Here is a 15,232-nt window from a genome sequence, read left to right on the forward strand (position 1 = left end):
ACAGATTGGCATTTAATCTGTAATTAAGAGAGAAGGGGCCAGAGACCAAAGACATCCTTTCAGGTATTGTTGAATTGCACCATCGTGGTTCCTTGAGTGACACAGCTGGCTTTCACAGCAGTCGGTCCCTGAGTTTCGTGTGAGCAACAGGACCTCACAGGATAAAAGGGGCTGCTAACCTGAGCCTGGAAATTGGCCTAAATTAATCAGACTCGTGCGTTCTCAGCCAAATGAGCGAGACATCACTTTCTCTTTGAGCAAATCATTGTCTTTATTTATAGAGATACCCCCCAAGATCTAAGTCTGAGCTTCTCAGACTTAATGGCAAGGGGGCAAAATAATGAGCCCAAAAGGGACAAACAAACCCAGAAACAGTGACTTAAGTAGGTGTCCTAAATGGAGTAGTCAGTGATAGAAAACAGGTTTAATAAATACTTTAAGAATCTGGACTGCAGGTTTTCTCCATTCCATTTTTATTTAATTATCACATAAGCCATTGTTCAGCTTAATCTACATTTGAAGTGTCCAGCCTGGAATGTATATTGACTCATGACAAAAGTGTCCTGAGAATGGTGCTGGTCTCCATTGGGCATGCAGTTATTCTCAAGAAGTGGCTGACACGCAGTGTTGTCTGGGGCATCTCCCCATAGGTGCTTCAGCTTCCCCACCTTTCCCATGATCAGCCTGGGAGGCCACTTTCTAAGTAAACTGACAGAACAAGATTTGTGATTTAAAAAAAAAAAAAGCTAATCTGGGTGGCAAACTATATCTTGAACCCAGTAGGTTACTTAGTGCCAGTCTTGGAGTTAGGAAAACCTAGATTCAGATACTACCTCTGACATAAGCTAGCTGTGTGACCATGGGCAAGTCATTTAGCTTTGGGCTTCAAAATTTCTCCATCTGTAAAATGGGGTTAACCACCTGAGTTAATGATCTCACTGCATTGTGAGAGTTTAAATAATATAAGTGATATGTCAGTTTTCTCTTAATTGCATCCCCTTATCCCTCTCTTATTTGGGACAATAATGTATAGATTAGCATGAAATATTACTCATACCTGAAAAAAATAACCCAAGGCACTCTTCTAATAAAGAGTAGGTGGGTCATTAATGTCATCTTCAAGGTTTCTATATTGAAGCAAAGTCCTGAAAATGGTGCCTCATATTTGTACAATTTGCAGTTTAGAAATTGTTCTTTCTGTGCATAAAAGGAAGACCCCTTACCTCACCAGAGTCTGTTGAAATCACCCTTCCTTACTAATCCCATCGCTCTCAGGTTGGAACTCCCTCCATCAAGCTTTCTTAGATTCCCCCCACTCTCCAAGCTGAGAATCCTTCCAATTAATGTAAAGCACTGGCTCTCCTCTACATCCAGTCTCTGAACATTCCGTATCTTTCTTAGATTATCTGCAGGGCCAAAACTATGGCAGCCCCAACACAGCCATACACGCTTTGTTGGATTGGATGAGCTGAGCGGGTTGTTGGGAGGGCAGGGTGGGATGCGACCTCCATTTTGCAGATAATGAAACCAGATCTCCGAGAATATGACCTACCCAAATGAATGCAGGAAGTACCGAAGAGGAATGATCAGAATCTAGGTCTCCCCTCCTGGTCTAATGGCCTATCCATTACATCAAACTATATACACTTGGGAATGTTTCTCTTGCAGATGGAATTGTGGAGAGAATTAGGGAAATAGGATATCTTTGCCATGGATTGCTGGCTCACAGTGCACATACTTTGGGTAACACCCATTTCCTCTCCCAGTTTACCCATAGATCAGTGTGAGGAGCTCCCGAAGAAATAAGGTTGCCCAGTAGATATTAGAGAAGAAGCAATCTCTGCCAATTAAGCCTTTTGACCTTAGCGAGTCACTTTACTGAGACTTAATTTCCATAAAAAGAGGGCCAGCCTAGGTGATTTCCAAGAGCCCACGAAGCTCAAGCCCCTCTTTCCTTGTACTGCTGTGTCCCCACCCCCACGGCAAGGAGCCAGCAGAAGATCCAGAAGCATTGGCCGAGGCAAGCAGGTCAGAGATGCTCCCTGTGGAATGAGGGTGAAATTGGGCATCTTCCGGAGCTGACTGCCATCTCATTGGAAACATTCCCCAATTTGTTTTTCTAAGGAAGAAACTCCATAGAAAGTGCTTCTCCGAATCATTTCGTTTGTAGCATTCTTTGAGTCCCTAAGTATTGACCTTATGCTTTTGTTCTCTCTTGGGCGCTAGGACAGTAGCAATTCAGGCAGGGGTAATGTAATATTCAGGGTGCCTGAAATGTAAGGGCCTCTGCCCACACGATGCTGGCCATCAGAGAAGCCAGGTCCTAGACAGGGAGAAGAAGCTTCAGGCTTTTATTTCCCGCCTTCCACTTGTAGCACTTTCTTTCTGTCTGGTGTATCACCTGACAGGAAATTAGAGGAGGCTGGAAGGTAGGAGGCCCACCTTTCCAGGCCCCAGAGAGGAAGCCACTGCTACACAGAGTTCTCCCTGCCTGGCACCAGCTCTGAATTGGCAGCAGGAAAACATTTCCTTTGCATGGATTAGCTGTCGATCCCAAATCTACACACTATTACAAGCTACAGGGATGTGTGAGAGCGTTCTCTTTACAATAGATTGCACAGCCCTTTACAACACACAGGTATGGCTGCCTACAGTGTCTGGGTCTGCACAGTGATGGCAACTTTTGACAATTGGTGCCCACCTCCTTTCACAACAGGAGCCCAGTGTCCACTCTGCAGTGTTCTCTGCTCTGTACCTGGCTCAGCTCTGGTCTACTTAATACATTTAAACTTCACAAGTTGAGTTGCCTGTGGAGAGGAGGCAGTGAACTGTTTGCATTGGGGTGATAATGTTTTATTCCTCATGGGTGTTCATCTGAACTCAGAGGATGCCAGATCAGGCATAGAGGAGTGAGGAAGATAACTTGGAGCAAGGAGAACTTCCCTTCACCTCCCAAACCATATCATGTAAGACCTGCATAGACCCTGGGTGTAGAAAATGGGTCAACCAGTAAGGAGTTATTAAGCACCTACTGTGTGCCAGACACAATCCAAGATTCCTGTTAAACAAAAGCATTCAGTTTAACCAGCTTTAGTTCAGTCCCTCTGATGTGCAAAAGCAGTGAAGTTAGAAAGATGGGACACCCACCCTCTTCTTAGGAAGATTGGGATCCGGTGGGGGAGGGTCCAAATAAAAGTACTCTGAGAAAGTGGAGGAGGGAGAGCTCATTTTCATCTAGGGGCAACAATCAGAAGAGGCTTCCTGGAGGATGTGGCACCCAAAATGGGTGGGCTTCAATAACCAGAAATGAAGGAGTCTATTTCAAGGATGAAGGACAGCGTGAGCAAAGTTAGGGCGTCTGCCTTACCAGGGTACACATGTGGGAAACCCTTTGCTGCTGCCCCCAACCTCCTGTCCTTATTCTTTGTCCTGCCCTACAGCCTGTGTCTGGCAAGTCAGTAGTTCTGAGCCTATAATGCCATTCTCTGGCAATTGGTATTGATTTGACCCACTTAAAACCAAGTTGGGCCAGTGCAGGGGGCTGAAGCAGGGTCCCCATGGGAGCCCTGATTGGCCAAGAGCAAAACGACCTTTGTATGTTGGTGAGCAGCTCTTCAACTGGCAAAGGCCAGGGAATCTTTGCCAAGTTCCCAGGAATATAAAATACAGGGGGATTCCCCCCCTCCAGAAGAGAGAGCTGCTGAGAGGCTTTTGAGGACCCCTAATGAAGGAGGAATTCTATTGCCTCAATGGAGGTGGGGCAGTCCCCTGGAGAGTATTGCACATTCCATCCTGAATACCTCAGTGACCATAAGCCTTCTTCTTGGACAGGAGGGATCCTGAGGGCAGCGGGAAGCACCTGGGAGCTGGGATGGGAGAGATGGCATTAAAAGCAGGGGTGAGGGGCAGCACCCAAAGCATATTCAGACATTCCCAGGGAAGAAGCAGCCCCAGCCCTTCCAGAATGTGGGGCTCTTGCTGTGCCTTCCTGAGGCATCAGAGGAGGGCGCCAGAAGCATGGGCTTTTGCTAAGGGCTCATTCCCCACAATCACACACCTGAGCTGGTAGGGAAGGACCTCCAGGGGCAGCTAGTCTAACCCCAACCTGAACAAGAACCTTGCCTGAGTCTGCTTCACAGACTTATGGGAGGGACGGAAAGCTCACTACCTCCCAAGGTAGCCAGTTACTTACTGTACTCACCACTAACAATCTGTTTTTCCCCCTTTTTGCAATTTCATGGTATCCTAGATGCCAAGTTGGAAGGGTCATCAAAGGTCATCCAGCCCAACCCTTTTATTTTATAGATGAGTGAACTGAGGCCCCAGAAGGTAAGATAACATTATAGAGCAAGAGCTGGACAGGATCCCTTCGTTTTGGAGGATGGAGGCTGTCCAGGGAGGTTACATGGGGAATACGTATCAGGGAGGAGATTTGAACCCACAGCCCCTAACTAACTAAAACGTCAGTGCTCTTTCTACAGGGCCATACCAGCCTACTCTTTGGGGCCAAGCTGATAAATCTACTACTTCTTCAAATACTAGAAGAATCTATCAATCTCTCCATGAGCCTTCTCTTCTCCAGGATAAATATCCGTAGTCCCTTCAAAAAAGCTACATACGGCATCATTCAGAAGTCCTGTGTGAACAGAAAAATACAGATTACAATGGGGTGCCCCAGTGTGCCCAATACTCCAGATGCAGTCTGACCAGGGAGGAGTCCCTAGTCCTGGACACTGCGCCTCTTTGATAATCTCATTCACTTTTTTGGCTGCCAAGTCCCTCTCTTGACTCATTATTGAGGCTGTAGTCCGCTAACAGAGGACTGGCTACCTGACTGAAAGCTTGTGGTGCAGCGGGGTAGGCCGGACAAGGGAAGTGACTGGGCCAGGGCTAGGACCAGCCTGAGATTTGGAAGATCCTTCCTGCCTCAGCATCCTTCTTTCTCCTCCCCCTTGCAAGGCTGGGAGCTTCAGAGGCTGAGCTGGCTAGGACGGCTCTCTCATGCTGCCACCTTCAGAGGACAAACCTGAATTGCAGCCTGCAAGTGGACAAGCAGGGACACAAGCTCAGGGTGGGACTGGGGAAGGTCACTGAGGAGGGGAGAAAGGAAGGAGCCCAGACCCGTGTGGGAAGCTCCCTCATCCTAGAATGAGAATTTTAGGGAGCTATCCCCTATGCTGAGAGGTTACCCATAGTAGGACTTGAACCCAAATCTTCCAGATCCAAAGCCTTGCCCTCTACCAGGCTGTGATGGGTATCACCTAGGCCAAAGGAGATGAGCAAAGCATTCATTTAGGTCTCTAGCCCACCTGCAAGGACAGGGCTCTTTGCGGTCAGCTGATTTGGGACAACAGAGGGCAGAAAGGAGGTCCAGGAAAGGCCATTTATTTGGCTGTCTTCTACAATATTTGAATCTCGTTGAGCTTGAAAATAGGGCCTCTGGTATAGGTACTGCCTGTGGGCATTCAACAAAAGGGGAATGGAGGTTGGGATCCAAGGGCCTGAGGGGCGATTCGAACCCAGATCTTCTTGTTTCATAGATTGAGGCTCCGGAACAGAAAAGGACCCCAAAGAGCATTAGCCCTCAAGCCCTCATTTAAGAGGTGGAAAAGGGAATGTCTGAGGTCTCGTGGATAATTAGCAGGAGAGACAGGCTTTCAGTCTGGATCCTCAGACTCCAAAGCCAGCGCTCCTGTCTACTTCTAATCCTCTGGGTAAAGGAAATCTGAGGTGGAAAAATGCCTCATTTAGCGCCCAGCCTGAACCCTTCCCATGTATCTGTGGGGCTTTAAGGTACTGGGATGTTGCCCCATTCAGACTAGCAGAGGCAACGCTGAATAGTCCCTCATCATAGCTTGCCTTCCCAGGTCCCATTGATGTGTCCTGAACCCCAGGTCTATGGCTGGTGTGTGTGTGTGTGTGTGTGTGTGTCTGTCTGTCTGTCTGTCTGTGACCATGCCCTTGCACTGGCCTTTGTCATGTCTGTACATTCGGACCCTCTTGTACATTTAAGTTTGGGTGGGACTGAATGTGTCCAGCACTGGATCAGGAGGGAGACAGACTTCTAGCTACCACTTACCAAGAGACCTTGGCCAAGTCCCTTCCCTCTTGTGCGCTTCTTCCCCCGGTCAAAAGACGATCTAAATGAAGGACAGTAAGCTCCCTTCAGCCGCACACCCCGCTTTTGCGTCCCTACTACAATCTGTGTCCCTCACTTTCTCTGCACCCCAGCACATAGCACTGCCCTGGGGACGTGGTAGGCGCTTAATAAATGCCTGTTGACTTGTCAGTGGTGATGATCTGGGTCCGGCTGTGCAGACAGGCTTTACGTTTGACGGTTCCCGTCCTGCCACATGTCGCCCCCACATTCTGCGCCCCCCCTCCGCACTGGCCCGCACTCTGCATCCGCACCCCAGCTCCCTCCGCCCCACACTCCGGGCTCCCCCACCTCTTCTCCCCTGCTCCCCGGTTCCTCGCACTACTCCCCGCACCCCAGCTCCCTGTGCACACTTCCCCCGCACCCCCAGTTTGGGGCTTTTGTCCCCGCACCACAGGTTCCACGCACTCTGCACCTGCTCTCTTGCACGCCTGTTCCTCACACTAGTCCCCGCACCCCCAGTTCTCCGCGTTTGTCCTCGCATCCCCTCCCCCTGTGGGCCCTGCTGTCTGGTACCCGCCGCACCCCGCCTCCCCCGCATCCTGCATCCCCGCATCCCCGCATCTCCAAGCTGTTGGTTGGACTGGCTAGACTGCAGCGGCACGCCCCATCCCTTGGGCAAAGGCTCAGCCCACCAATCCCGGAGCAGCACGGACAGCCAATGGTAGGGCGGAGGCTTCTAGCGCTGCTCCAATGGTCTTCCTGTTGCTAAGGCTGGGCTTCCTTCTTTCTAGCCTTCGGGCTGGCTCTCGAGTCCGCACCCCGAGCCCTAGTAGGAGAGTGAATGCGCATGCGCAGGGGAGGATGGTCGTCGTTCCGCCCCGCCCCCCAGAGAGAAGCCTTCGGAGTGGGGCTCATGTTTATTTCTCTGGTTAATCTAGGATCAATTTTTAATAATCCTAACTCGGGAAGGCTTTGTTTCTTTATCTTCTTTTGGAGGGGCGTATGTGTTAGTGATTGTGATGCAAAGCAAAAGAAAGAAAAATCTTCTTTAAAAATAAAGATGAAGACAGTTCAGCAAGGGAGGACCAGTTATCTGGGTGCCTGAGAGTGTGTGTGCACATGCACACGTATGTATGTATATTATATGTAACATATTTTGAAACAAGCTGTATGGAACAGATTCACAGTTTCATAAACAGTCCACTTTCCGAACTTTATATATGGAAATGTTCGTGATTTTCTAGTTCCTAATTTAAATAAAATAGCCCTCCTCCACAAGGTAATCTGTGGTTGGTCATAAAGTGACCAGAATCAATATATATTATTAAATTTAATTAATATATAATTAAATTAAATATTAATATATTAATTAATGAATCTATAAAAGTTAAATTACAATTATTTTTATAAATAAAATATAATTTATAAAATATATTCTAAATTAATATTGGGCTTCGACGACCTTCAGGGTCATCTCAAAGTCCAACCTTCCGTTTAAAATCAAGGAAACTGAGGCTCCAGTAGGTCAATGGACTTGGTAGTAAGCCGCTGAACGCAGGTCCTGGGACTCCCTAACCAGAGGCAATCCCAGTCAGGCTCTGCCGCTGGAAGACGTTAATGTCAGGGCAAGCCCGCAGAGGTTTAGGAGCTGGTTTTCACTCGTCTGTTTCCAAGTTGTGAAGAACGGGCTCGGCGACTGTTTTGTTTTGGTGTTTGTAGCGGCAGCCCCAAGCAGGATCTCACACAGGGTTAAGCACTTAAGAGATGTTTGTCGAATTGAAATATTATTGTGAATAAGAATATGGTAACATTTATATAGTGCTTTGTAATAATGTAACAATAATAGCATACCATTTCTAAAATGCTTTAAGGATTACAAAGCACTTTACACACTTATCTCAATTATAACAGGATGGTCACAGGAGTAGGTCTGGGGAGCCCTCCATCATCCAAGTTAACATCTAATTACTATCATATACTGTAATTGCTATCACGTTACATCATGTCATGTCTGCACAGAAGCCCCATTGTGTCCTGGATGGAGAGTCAGGAAGGGCAGAGTGAGGCACTCCCTTCTCCAACCAGCCTCCACAGCTGCCAGATGAATCTCCCTAAAACACAGGTCTGCCCACGCCAGCCCCTGCTGCCTCTGTATCAAAACACAAACTTCACAATCTGCCTCTTACTTCTCCCATCCCTGTTCAGATTTCCTTCCATTGACTACATTTTGAATGTGTTGAGCTAATTACATTCCCGTCCCCACCAAGAGGGCAGGAACAGTGTTTTTATCTTTCCTTGTATCCTCAGTGCTCCTATACGACCTGGTGCCTAATAAATGCTTACTCACTGACTGGCAGGCTCATGGCACTTTATTCTCTATTCATTCTCCTCTCTAGTCAAGCTGACCTTCTTTGGATTGCTTGAACATTTCATTTCAGCTCCTATCTAGGCAGGGTGTTTTGGTAAATATTTAACAACCCAGTCACTGAAAAATGCAGCCAAGATACACTTTTAAGTTTAATCTAATTGACATTTTATCTATCACTTTTCTTAAGCCTAGACAATCAACAAAAACAGTAAGTCAAGCCCTGATTTTTAGCACTGGCCAATTTTCAAGATGTAAAGGCTTAAGTTGAAAATTTGACAATCAGGGCTACCTCTAGGCATGGATTCTAGTCCTGGCTTGGTTGCTAGATTTCTATGTGATCTTGGGCAAGTCACATCCCCTCAGCTTCAGCTCCTTCTTCTCCAAGAAGAGGGCATTGATTTGTTGAACTTCCAGGTCCCTGGCTGGAAGGGTTTTGAGTTCTATGACCAATCACTGACATTTGCAGAATGGGTGGTGGGGAAGAGGCAAAGTCTGCATCAGACAGGGGCCCAACCTCATAGATCTCACAGTCTTGGGAGGTGAGGCAGGGATGGGGTGGATAGAGTACTAAGACATACACAAATAACTGGAATATGCTTCCTGATGAATGAAGCCCAGTGTGGTGACCCACAGCAGGTAATCCCAACTATGCTACGGGGAAGGCTGGGGCTGATGGATCTCCTGTGTTCTGGAGTTCTGAGCTGCAGTTGGGCTAAAGTCAGCCAGTGTTCTCACTAGAAATCAGGCAGGATATGGTGAGCCCATGTGGTGGCTGTCTAGGAAGGGGCAAACTTGCCCAAGTCAGAAGCAGAGTTGGTCCTGTACAAATTGAGTGGATCAGGCTGCTGCCCTTCTAGCTGAGAAGAGATGGGAGATTTAAAAAAGAAACAAACAAGGCAAGTGCATGAGAGGGGCAAACCATGTGTCTTGTGAGGTAGGGGGAGATATTGGAGAGGGGACCATTGGTGGGAGCTTCCTAGAGGAGGGGGCATTTGGACTCAACTTTAAAGGATGTGTAGAAATTCAACTGGGGGACAGAGAATGGGAGAGGGCATGCTAGGCATAGGAAATGGCCTGGACAAAAGCACAGACATGGGAAATCAGAGTTCTCTGTAGCTCCAGGACTGGAGAACTGTCCAGTTTGGCATTGTGGGCCTAGGGACTGCAAAGGCTTCCCCACAGGGTACTGGCCAGAGTCTCAGGATCACACCTTAATCTGTTCTGCATGGAGATGCCAAGTGGTGAAGTAATCCATGTGCTCCCAGATTTTGGAGAGCCTGGAAAGGCAGGCAGAAGACGACACACTACCCCGGCTTAAGCAGATTATTTCGGAAGGTTGTTCCTGGTCCAGCTGTCAGATAACAGGAATATATTTAGAAGGTGCTTCACAGTGTTCAAGAGCTTTGCCCACTAGAGCCTCAAAACAACTCTGTGAGGGAACTTGTCTGCTTTACAGTGGAAGAAGCAGAGATCCACAGGCACCCAAAGGCGCATAACTGAGAAAAGAACCCAGACAGGGCTCCCAGGGCCTCCAATGTGTTCTTTCCATTGTACCTCACTGCCTCACACAGGTGACTTAGTCATCTGATGTTTGAAGGCTGAGGCCAAGTGTTTTAGACAAGAGCTGTCATCCACAGTCCTGGAATAGAGCTGGAAAAAAAAAGGAAATTCAACTGATAGGATTCAATGAAACAGTGCTTGAGTGGCAAATTTCCCAATACAGCTACTCCAGGATGAAAAGGGCAGTGTGGAAATTAAGCTAAAAGCCAGACATTACCTGGGGAGCGAAGGCAGATTTCATGTACCCACCAGGCATGACAGGAATCTGCTGGGCTTAAATAAGCAGTTCCAAGAATGTGTGTGTGTGTGTGTGTGTGTGTGTGTGTGTGTGTGTGTGTGTGAGAGAGAGAGAGAGAGAGAGAGAGAGAGAGAGAGAGAATGTGTGTGTTTAAGAGAAGGTGTGTGAGAATATGTGTGGGTGAGTGTGTGTGAGAGAGAGAATGTGTGTGTATGTGTGTTTGAGTGACTGTGAGAGAATATGTATGAGTGAGTGTGGGTGTGAGAGAAAGAGAGAATATGTGTGTGTGTGTGTGAGTGAGTGAGTGAGAGAGAGAGAGAGAGAGAGAGAGAGAGAGAGAGAGAGAGAGAGAGAGAGAGAAAATGTGTGTTTAAGAATGGGTATGAGAGAATATGTGTGAGTGAGTGGGTGTGGATGTGAGAGAGAGAATTGTGTGTGTGTGTGAGAGAGAATGTGTGTCTGTGTATTTGAGAGAGAGAGTGTGTGTGTGAGAGAGAGAGAGAGAGAAAATATGTGTGGGTGAGTAGGTATGAGGGAGTATGAGACTGTGTAAGCATGTGTGTGTGAGAGAGAGAATGTGTATGGGTGAGTGGGTGTGGGGGTGCTGTGAGAGTGGGGGTGTATTTCTGGATCCCTATCCCACCACCAGAAGATTAGAGAAACAAAATGGTATACAGTGAAACGGGAAGACCTTAGAGTCAGGAAACCTGGGTTTGAATCCTGGATCAACCCTTGTGAACCTTGGCAAGCAACCTTAGGCAGCTAGATGGGCCAGTGGAATCATGAATCCTGAGATCTGCCTATAAGAACCATGTGATTTTGGGCAAAGTCCTTCACCTCTACCAAGTCAAGTCAATAAGCATTTATTAAACACCTACCACATACTAGGCACTGTGCTTACACTGGGGATATCAGGGAAGTGAGTTGGATTTAAGTGAGGAGGGCTGTGCAGTCACCAGCCTCACTTTCTCCTCTGTGGCCATCTGGGCTTAGTGGATAGACATGGATCAGGATGACTAAAGATGGCCCAGGTTGCAATGGGGAACCTCAACCTTTAACAGGTCTCAGTTTGACTGAGACAATGCCCATTCATGATTAAGGTTGGGCAACACATGGAAACAAGATCTCTACAGGATAAACTGAAGATAACCTCAGAGGAAAGGTATTAGCATTAAGGAGGATCTGGACAGACTTCCTGTAGAAGGCAAGGTTTTATCTGAGACTTAGTTGTGTGCCTCAGTTTCTTCATCTGTAAAATGGCATTGATGATAGTACCCACCTCCCAGGATGGTCGTGAGGATAAAGTGAGCTTTATGGTAAAGTGCTTTGTAAACCTTAAAATGCTATTGAAACACAAGCTATTTCTTAGCCTCTCTAGGCCTCATTTTATTCCTCCATAAAAAGGAAATAATAACATACATAGGACCTGTGCCTCAGAACAAAGGCTTGGAGTCCAATCTTGGAGGCTTCTCACATCTCGTTAACTTTGTTAACTTCCTCACCCTCGGAACATCAGAAAGTGGCTGGAGTCAAGACCTCTACAAAAAAGATAAAGGGCCTTCAGCTCCCATGCAAGCACTCAAGCTAACAAAACATCAAATATAGGACAGGCTTCATTTATCCTGACCCAAAAAAAGCTACAGAATACTTCAACCCAAGCTCATGAAAAGGCAGAACACCTGTCTTTTCCTGCCCAAAGAGCCCCACCCTCTCTGGGGACTTAGTCCTCTAGACTTAGTGTGCTGCCCAGGGGTTGAGTCACCCAGTGCCTGTGTATACCCCAGACTCTGATCTGGGTTCTCCTCCCCTCCCTCCTCCTTTCCCCTCCCCTCTTCCATCTTCCCCTCTCTTGTCCTCCCCTCCCCTCTTATCTCCCCTCAATGACAGTTGAATCATCTCTATGAAGGTGACTCCAAAACCTATATATTCAGCCCTTACCTCTCTTCTGAATTTCCAACCTCCACCTGGATTCAGCATATCCAAGATGGAACTTGTTACCTTTCCTCCTAAACCCACCTCCGATGTCCTTTCTTTCTGTCAAAGGTACCACCATATTTCTAGTCACACCCGTTTTCAACCTTGGAATCTTCCACACTTTTTGCACGCTAGGGGTTGTAGTGTTGGGGGCAGCTAGGTGGTGCAGCGGATAAATTGATAGAGTGGAGAGAGTGAAAACTCTTCTTCACAAGCTCAAATCCAGCCTCAGACACTTGCTATCGTTGTGACCCTGGGCAAACACTTAACCCTGTTTGCCTCAGTTTTCTCACCTGTCAAATGAGCTAGAGAAGGAATGCCAAACCTCTCCAGGATCTCGGCAAAGAAAACCACAAATGGGCTCTCAGAGGGTCAGTCCTGGAAAGATACAATAACAATAGCTGTTGCAGTAGATAGAGCACTGAGATTGGAGTCAGGAACACCCGAATTCAGATCCAGCCTCAGACACTTACTAGCTGTGCGACTCTGGGCAAAATGTCACTTCAGCTTCTGTTTGCCTCAGTTTCCTTAACTATAAAATAGGGATAATAATAGCACCTACCTCCCAGGGTTAATGTGAGGATCAAATGAGAGATTTTGTAAAGCACTTAGTGCAGAGTAGGAGCTATTTAAATGTTTAGTCCCTCCTCCCTCCTATTTTCACTTACCATCCTCCCAGACAATGTTTCCAGTCCTTGTTGATTCTACCTCCTCAGCATCTAATTCTCTGGCCTCTTCTCTGCTCAGGCCACATCTACCTTAGGCCAGACTCTCATGACCTCTCACTTGCATTATTTCTATTAGATCTTTCTTTCTTTTTCTTCCTTCCTTCCTTCCTTCTTTCCTTCCTTCCTTCCTTCCTTCCTTCCTTCCTTCCTTCCTTCCTTCCTTCCTTCCTTCCTTCCTTCCTTCCTTCCCTGCTTCCTTCCTCCCTTCCTTCCTTCCTTCCTCCCTTCCTTCCTTCTCTTTCTTCCTCCCTTCCTTCCTCCCTTCCTTTTCTTTCTTTCTTTCTTTCTTTCTTTCTTTCTTTCTTTCTTTCTTTTTCTTTCTTTCTTTCTCTTTTTGGAGGGGGGAAAGGTAGGGCAATTGGGGTTAAGTGACTTGCCCAAGGTCACATGGCTAGTAAGTGTTTAGTGTCTGAGGCCGAATTTGAACTCAGGTCCTCCTGACTCCAGGGCACTGTGCTCCTAGACTCGCTAGGCATTATTTCACTTGCATTATTTCAATAGCCTCCAACCCAGGATCCTAGAATCTAGTGTCCTCATTCTCCAATCCACGCTCCACATAGTTGCCCATTGATATTCATGAAGCAGGAGCCTGACCTTGCCATTTCTGTTATAAAAGTGTCAGGGACTCCCTTTGTCTTAAGGATATTATCAGAACAACCCTGACATTTAAAGCCCATCATGAACCAACTCTAACCTATCATTATTGCCTCATGTGCACTCTGGGCTCCCACCGCACCGGCCTAATTTCTATTCCCCATACAGGGAACTTCATCTCCCGCCCCTGGGCTTTTGTACAAAGCTGGTCCCCCTGCTGGAACACGCTCCCTCCTCAGCCCTTCCTTTGGAAGCCCTTCAGATGGTTCTTCTGCAGTGTCATCATTCCTGATTTCCTATGGTTATTTGTCCCCATGCCCCCCAGTTACTGTGCATTTATTTTGCATCTCTCCTGTATTTGCTTCTCCATGAACATTCTGTGTTCTCTGAGTAGGATGTGAGCACCTTAGGACAGACTCACTGCAGTCTTTATGTGTCCCCACCCTCACACACGATATTTAATTTATTAATAAAAAATGTTTGTTGATTGATTGACAAACTCCAGTGAAGGGCACAGTTTTGGGAAACGTTGTTGTTTGTCCTTAGGGAGTTGAGGCCATGACTTACAAGTGAGCTGGATTTAAGTGAGGCAGGGCTGTGCAGCCACCAGCCTCACTTTATCCTCCAGAGCCACCTGGGTCCAGTGGCAAGATATAGATAAGACAACTGGAGATGGCCCAGGATGCAGTGGAAGACCTTGACTGGGGCGACACCCATTCAGTGATTAAGGCTAGGTAAGAAATGAGGCAAAGAATGGCCTCTTTTACTTAGTCCAAAAAACCCCCATCATAATACCTTTGGGAAATGAAGCTTCTTATGTAACCACAGGTCTAGACATACTATAGACCAATTAGGAGAATCAGGAAAGGGGCTGAAGGCTGTGGAATTTTTTATAGAGACAGACAAAGGCAGTGGGAACCTCTTAGAAATGTACCAATGCAGGGGGTGCAGTAATCAGACGAGATAAGGATAATGAGAGTGGGGGTGGAGGGACAGAAGTCCCCAGGGTGGCAGGGGCTGCATTTCTGGCTTCATCAGTCATTCTAGCTGCTTCTGTCCACTTGGCTCTCCTCCTCCCTGTGGGGCGTGGAGCCTGACTAAACCAGCCTGCATCAATCTCCTCCTCTCAGTCTAGGAATCTCACCACTTATCCAGCAACGCCTTCCCTGTGTAATGGTGTGACAGCTCTAATCTTGGCTCAGGAAGCTTTTTCCAGGTACCAGCTGCCTTTTCCAAGGCCTTGTGCTTCCCTGGATGGGCTGTGAGGAAGCTTTCCCTCCACAAGAAACTAGGGTCTCAGAGTCACATTCTTGAACTGGAAGGAACCTCTCAAGTTATCTCCTCCCAAGATGTGTCCAAACAAATGCCACATGGCCACATCTGTGGCACAGTGGAAAGAACAGTGGCTTTTGAAATTGATAAGGATCTGGGTTCAAATCCTGTCTCTGCCACTGTGTGAATTACCTGTGTGATTCTGGGAATCTTCTCTAACCTCTCTGAGCTCTCAATCTTCTAATTTGTGAGTGGACTAAATGGACCCTAAGATCCATTCCATCTATGATCCTTTATCTGTTCATTGTGATTTACCACCCAACAATGGATTCATGTACTGACTAGGAATGGCAGTAAGTTTTGGCAGCCTTGAGGAGGTCTGGTCTGATGGGCAGCCA

This window comes from Petaurus breviceps, unplaced genomic scaffold (assembly GCF_028583685.1).
Source record: "Petaurus breviceps papuanus isolate PSGF00001 unplaced genomic scaffold, PetGlider_PUasm1.0 186, whole genome shotgun sequence".
NCBI classification, from domain to species: domain Eukaryota; kingdom Metazoa; phylum Chordata; class Mammalia; order Diprotodontia; family Petauridae; genus Petaurus; species Petaurus breviceps.